The sequence below is a fragment of the Cherax quadricarinatus genome, chromosome 11 (assembly GCF_038502225.1).
Source record: "Cherax quadricarinatus isolate ZL_2023a chromosome 11, ASM3850222v1, whole genome shotgun sequence".
Lineage (NCBI taxonomy): Eukaryota > Metazoa > Arthropoda > Malacostraca > Decapoda > Parastacidae > Cherax > Cherax quadricarinatus.
Genome location: NC_091302.1, coordinates 49,144,881 through 49,152,380, shown reverse-complemented (window position 1 = coordinate 49,152,380; position 7,500 = coordinate 49,144,881).

The window sequence follows — 7,500 nt, the reverse complement described above, 5'->3', positions numbered from 1 at the left end:
GAGAGGGAGATAGGTCGAATGCTGAGGCACAACCATGCTACCAAGAGCCACTGGAAAAATCAAGGGAGAAAATTACCACATACAGACAGGAACCAGAGTCACAGAGGGAGAGGCAATGGGAGGAGGAAAGGGCAAAATCAGTGATTATCCATGGGCTTCGGGAGAGAGAGGAAAGGACACACACTGAAAGATGGCAGGAAGAAAGAAAGGAGATTGAGAAAATCATCACGGAAATAGGGGGAGAAGACATGGATGAGATTGTAAATTTTCAGAGAATAGGGGGGTACTTGAAGGGGAGAAACCGACCGACCAAGCTGATTCTCAGGACAGAAATAGTGCGGAACAGGATCCTCCAAGAGAAACCACGGTTGAAAAGCTCGGAAGAGTACAAGAAGGTGTTCCTAGACAGAGACAGAACACAAACAGAGACAGCAGCTGAGGGAGAGGACAAAAAAGCGAAAGGAGCTAGGAAAGGAGACAAGGATGGAACCAGCAGAGGTCAGTCAGAGCAGAACAGAGCAGCAAGGGCAAGCACACACACAACTATCCTCAGAACCCCACAACCTATCACACCATCCCAACACACAATACAATCCATACCCACAGCTTCCACCCAACCCCCAACCATAGAATCCCACAGTATGCTACCAGGTCTCCCACCCCCACAGGCCCCCCAAACCACAGTGTTGGAAAGGAAACTGAAGGTATGGTACACAAACGCTGATGGAATAACAAACAAGTGGGAGGAGTGGCATGAAAGAGTCAAAGAGGCATCACCAGACATCATAGCGATCACAGAAACCAAGCTTACAGGTATGATAACAGATGCCATCTTTCCAGCAGGATACCAGATCCTGAGAAAAGACAGAAGGAACAGGGGGGTGGAGGAGTGGCATTGCTGATCAAACACCGATGGAATTTTGATGAGCTGGAGAGAGGAGACAGCAGAGAAGAAAGTGATTACATAGCGGGAACGCTTCACTCTGGTGGTCCCAAGGTGATAATTGCAGTGATGTATAACCCACCACAGAACAGCAGGAGGCCAAGGCAAGAGTATGACGAGAGTAATAGAGCGATGGTTGACACACTGGCTGCAGTGGCGAGAAGAGCTCATGCATGCAGGGCAAAGCTCCTGATCATGGGTGACTTTAACCACAAGGAGATCGAATGGGAGAACTTGGAGCCACATGGGGGCCAAGATACATGGAGGGCTAAGATGATGGAGGTGGTACTGGAAAACTTTATGTACCAACACGTAAGGGACACTACAAGAGAGAGAGGAGAGGATGAACCAGCAAGACTGGACTTAGTATTCACCTTGAGTAGTGCAGATATTGAGGACATCACATATGAAAGACCCCTTGGGGCCAGCGATCATGTGGTTTTGAGCTTCGAATACACAGTAGAGCTACAAGTGGAGGGGGAAGCAGGAAGGCCAGGACAAATGAAACCAAACTACAGGAAAGGGGACTACACAGGAATGAGGAACTTCCTGAATGAGGTTCAGTGGGACAGAGAACTGGCAGGGAAGCCAGTTAATGAGATGATGGAATATGTAGCAACAATGTGCAAGGAGGCTGAGGAGAGATTTGTACCCAAGGGTAACAGAAATAATGAAAAAGCCAGGAAGAGCCCATGGTTCACCCAAAGATGCAAGGAGGCAAAAACCAAGTGTGCTAGGGAATGGAAGAAATATAGAAGGCAAAGAACCCAGGAGAATAAGGAGAGCAGTCGTAGAGCCAGAAACGAATATGCACAGATAAGAAGGGAGGCCCAACGTCAATATGAAAACGACATAGCAGCAAAAGCCAAATTTGACCCGAAGCTGTTATACAGCCACATCAGGAAGAAAACAACAGTCAAGGACCAGGTAATCAGGCTAAGGAAGGAAGGAGGAGAGACAACAAGAAATGACCGTGAAGTATGTGAGGAACTCAACAAGAGATTCAAAGAAGTGTTCACAGAGGAGACAGAAGGGGCTCCAGAAAGACGGAGAGGTGGGGTACACCACCATGTGCTGGACACAGTACACACAACCGAGGAAGAAGTGAAGAGGCTTCTGAGTGAGCTAGATACCTCAAAGGCAATGGGGCCAGATAACATCTCTCCATGGGTCCTGAGAGAGGGAGCAGAGGCGCTATGTGTACCCCTAACAACAATATTCAATACATCTATCGAAACAGGGAGATTGCCTGAGGCATGGAAGACAGCAAATGTGGTCCCAATCTTTAAAAAAGGAGACAGACATGAAGCACTAAACTACAGACCAGTGTCACTGACATGTATAGCATGCAAAATCATGGAAAAGATTGTCAGGAGAAGAATGGTGGAACATCTAGAAAGGAATGATCTCATCACCAGCAGCCAACATGGTTTCAGAGACGGGAAATCCTGTGTCACAAACCTACTGGAGTTCTATGACATGGTGACAGCAGTAAGACAAGAGAGAGAGGGGTGGGTGGATTGCATTTTCTTGGACTGCAAGAAGGCGTTTGACAGAGTACCACACAAGAGATAAGTGCAAAAACTGGAGGACCAAGCAGGGATAACAGGGAAGGCACTGCAATGGATCAGGGAATACTTGTCAGGAAGACAGCAGCGAGTAATGGTACGTGGTGAGGTGTCAGAGTGGGCACCTGTGACCAGCGGGGTCCCACAGGGGTCAGTCCTAGGACCAGTGCTGTTTCTGGTATTTGTGAACGACATGACGGTAGGAATAAACTCCGAGGTGTTCCTGCTTGCAGATGACGTGAAGTTGATGAGAAGAGTTCATTCGATCGAAGACCAGGCAGAAATACAAAGGGATCTGGACAGGCTGCAGACCTGGTCCAGCAACTGGCTCCTGGAGTTCAATCCCACCAAGTGCAAAGTCATGAGGATTGGGGAAGGGCAAAGAAGACCGCAGACGGAGTACAGTCTAGGGGGCCAGAGACTACAAACATCACTCAAGGAAAAAGATCTTGGGGTGAGTATAACACCAGGCACATCTCCTGAAGCGCACATCAACCAAATAACTGCCGCAGCATATGGGCGCCTGACAAACCTCAGAACAGCATTCCGACATCTTAATAAGGAATCATTCAGGACCCTGTACACCGTGTACGTTAGGCCCATATTGGAGTATGCGGCACCAGTTTGGAACCCACACCTGCATGTAAAGAAACTTGAGAAAGTGCAAAGGTTTGCAACAAGACTAGTCTCAGAGTTAAGAAGTATGTCCTATGAGGAGAGGTTAAGGGAAATCAACCTGACGACACTGGAGGACAGGAGAGATAGGGGGGACATGATAACGATTTACAAAATAATGAGAGGAATTGACAAGGTGGACAAAGACAGGATGTTCCAGAGATTGGACACAGTAACAAGGGGACACAGTTGGAAGCTGAAGACACAGATGAATCAAAGGGATGTTAGGAAGTATTTCTTCAGCCACAGAGTAGTCAGGAAGTGGAATAGTTTGGGAAGCGATGTAGTGGAGGCAGGATCCATACATAGCTTTAAGCAGAGGTACGATAAAGCTCATGGTTCAGGGAGAGTGACCTAGTAGCGACCAGTGAAGAGGCGGGGCCAGGAGCTTGGACTCGACCCCTGCAACCTCAACTAGGTGAGTACAACTAGGTGAGTACACACACACATGCACACACACACACACACACACACACACACACACACACACACACACACACACACACACACACACACACACACACACACACACACACACACACACACACACACGTGGATGGCTATCATTAACAATGGAAGGATCGCAGATGTTTCCTGCTGTGTTGATGTGGCAGATGTTACTACAGTGTCATCATGGCGGCTTTGTGTGGTTTACGTAGTCAATGATGACATAGTTCGTTTGCTTGATTTACGAGAAAGCGTTGAATCTGATGGGCTCATGAAACACTGGTAGAGTGAGGCAGCACTGGTGGGGTTATGTAGGACTGGTGGGGGTCAGGCAGGACTGGTGGCCTCATGCAGGACTGGTGGGGTCATGTAGGAATGGTGGGGATCATTCAGGACTGGTGGGGTCATATAGGACTGGTGTGGGTCATGCAGGACTGGTGGGGTTAGGCAGGACTGGCGGGGGTCAGGCAGGACTGGTGGGGGTCAGGCAGGACTGGTGAGGTCATGCAGGACTGGTGGGAGTCAGGCAGGACTGGTGGGGGTCAGGCAGGACTGGTGGGGGTCAGGCAGGACTGGTGTGGGTCATGCAGGACTGGTGGGGTTAGGCAGGACTGGCGGGGGTCAGGCAGGACTGGTGGGGTTAGGCAGGACTGGCGGGGGTCAGGCAGGACTGGTGTGGGTCAGGCAGGACTGGTGGGATCATGCAGGACTGGTGTGGGTCATGCAGGACTGGTGGGGTCATGCAGGACTGGTGTGGGTCATGCAGGACTGGTGTGGGTCAGGCAGGACTGGTGGGGGTCAGGCAGGACTGGTGTGGGTCAGGCAGGACTGGTGTGGGTCAGGCAGGACTGGTGGGAGTCAGGCAGGACTGGTGGGGGTCAGGCAGGACTGGTGGGGTCATGCAGGACTGGTGTGGGTCATGCAGGACTGGTGGGGGTCATGCAGGACTGGTGTGGGTCATGCAGGAGTAGAATCATGTACCCATAACGAGAAAAACACAGAAATAAGCAACATGTTGCATGAACAGTGTTGAGTCTGCCACTGACGAACCTAAGAGTGAAGGATCATGGTACCTCAACTCACCACACAAATCCAGCATAAATACAAATCCCTCGGAATTCGACAAGGAATTAGAAAAACATGGCCACACCTGCAACACCAGGGATGATTCATGGAAATCAGCCGTCAAACATGAGCATAAAACACTAACAATATCACTCATTGTTATCTACAGGGGTTTAGATCTAGATAAAAATAACAGAGGTCTTGAAAGGTGCAGACATAGTTCCTCTGTACAAAGGAAGCAGTATATTTAATATATATATATATATATATATATATATATATATATATATATATATATATATATATATATATATATATATATATATATATATATATAGGTTAATATATAGGGAAGTACCACCTCTATAGCTGGAATGGGGACCCTCATCCTCAGAGAAGACAATAAACGTACCTCAGGGAAAACTCAATGTTCTCCCCGGAGCTGTGTGAATATTTTCTTCTCCTACCACTCCCTATATTTTATATTCTATGTGAACATTTACTAATAAACAGAATACATTTACAGAAAAACACAAACATGAATACAATGGTACATTGTGTTAAAGATCATGAATTTCCTCCAGCTCCTCCGAAGCCGGACGCAAGCCAAGTATGCAGCAAGCATTTCTCCTCTGGATGGCCATGCTGAGGCGCTGGAACATGAAAGTGGCTGCCCTTGGGTCCCTGGTGGTGTCGATGAGTCTGGAACCCAATTCTTTAAGGAAACGTGTGGCATTTTTCCCCATGATCCCAAGGTCTCTGATCCCACTGGGACAAATTGATACTGTTGGCTTATGTCCCAGTACTTGCTGATCTTGTACTCCTCCCTGTGGTCAGCAGTTCTTCCCTGTCGTCCAGTACTGTGATGGATATAGGTGTCAGCCAGTGTGGACACACAGGTATAGTCCCATGCTAAGAGCTTGCCATTCTTCCAAGGATAGACAGTGATCCGTCGGGGCGGTTTGCTGGGTTGTGGGTATTGTTGGCTGCTAGTGATCGGAGCTCCCTCTCGGCTGGGTATCCAGTTGTAGCAAGGGTTCTCTTTATGACGTCGTTGACCTCATTGTGTCTTGTATGCCAGCCCTTGGTTTTGGAATAGTTAAGACCATGTAGAGCATATTGGTCTGCTTGTGCTTCGCTGCAAATACACATATATTCTGTGTGAATTGGGGCACCAAGGCGCAGAGTCACTGCAATACGGAGGGTCTTAGGGTCGAGTCGCGTTCCCATTGCCGATATGGGAACTGTTTGGAGGAAGTCCCAGGAGTGAGGTGCGCTCACAGCCTGGAGACGGGCAGTCTCCCTATCTGATGTTGTATATATATATATATATATATATATATATATATATATATATATATATATATATATATATATATATATATATATATATATATGTGTGTGTGTGTGTGTGTGTGTGTGTGTATATTGCAGACCAGTAGCATTAACATCACACCGTCATAAGATATTTTTATCAAGGTGATGAGAGGCCTAATTACAAATTTCATGGAAAGGCTTGGCCTACATTACTCAAATTAACATAGGTTTGCAACCGAAAGATCATGCCGGTTACAACTACAAAGCCATTAGGATAAAATTTCAGAAACTTTGGAAGAAAAACATAACGCAGTTGTGGTCTATGTTGATTTTAGGAAGGCATTTAACAATGTAATCACAGGGTGATTGTTCCTATAATAAGATCATTAGATATAACAGGAAAAGTACGAAAATTAATATTATTTTTTCTAATGAATATAATATTAAGAGGAGCAGTAAACAAAATATAATTTAGCCTAAGCAAAGTAAAATGTTCAGTAACCCCAGGCAGTGTCCTGCCTCCTCATCTGTTTCTTACCTTCGAGGCAGATATAGTACAAACACTAGCCACTGCTTCCTAGCCTCTGACGACAATACATAAATAAACATGCTAGTCGCCGCAGTAGAAAACACGGAAAATTGACTAGCAAATATCAACAAAGTCTTCCAGTGGGCAATAGAAAATAACGATGTTTATTAGAGCCAAGTTCCAACTGCTCGGATATGGAAAGAATGAAGAACTCAACAGGAGCGCTGGATACAAAACACTGGAGGACCATCTTGTAAGTGGTATGTACTCTCGTAAGTGGAATGTACTCTCTAGAGCCAAGAGGAGAGATACCTATTAATACATGGAATTTCCATGAGAGCCAGGGCTTCAACTCTACAAGCTACCATAACAGCGTACTGGAGTGAAAGATATGGGTGAAAGTGAATAATAATCCCACTGAGAACCAGTGACGGTGTGAACATCGTGTCAACATCTGTGCTCAAGACTATTCGACCTGCTACTAGGAGACGTCAGAAATATTGCTGGATCAAGTGTAAAAAGTTTTCAATGGAAAGCTGGATCATTGCCTTTTTCCAGGTGCCAGATACAGCAGCCTGGTTGAAGAGGCTGACGCCTGGCTGGGCTACGAAGATAAAAAACTCTCAAAATTGACCACAGATACATTACAGATAGCTTGAACCAATAGACTTATGGTAGCATGGGTCAATAGGCCTAATGTAACAAGATAGTAGACCTCCAACACTCTTAACACTAGTGTACTAACACCAAGGTGCTAGCACTAGTCTACTAACACCAGGCTGTTAGCACCAGCGTACTAATACCAGGCTGCTAGCACCAGCGTACTAATACCAGGCTGCTAGCACCAGGCTGCTAGCATCAGCCTACTAACACCAGGGTGCTAGCACCAGCCTATTAACACCAGGGTGCTAGCACCAGCGTACTAACACCAGGCTGCTAGTACCAGCGTACTAACA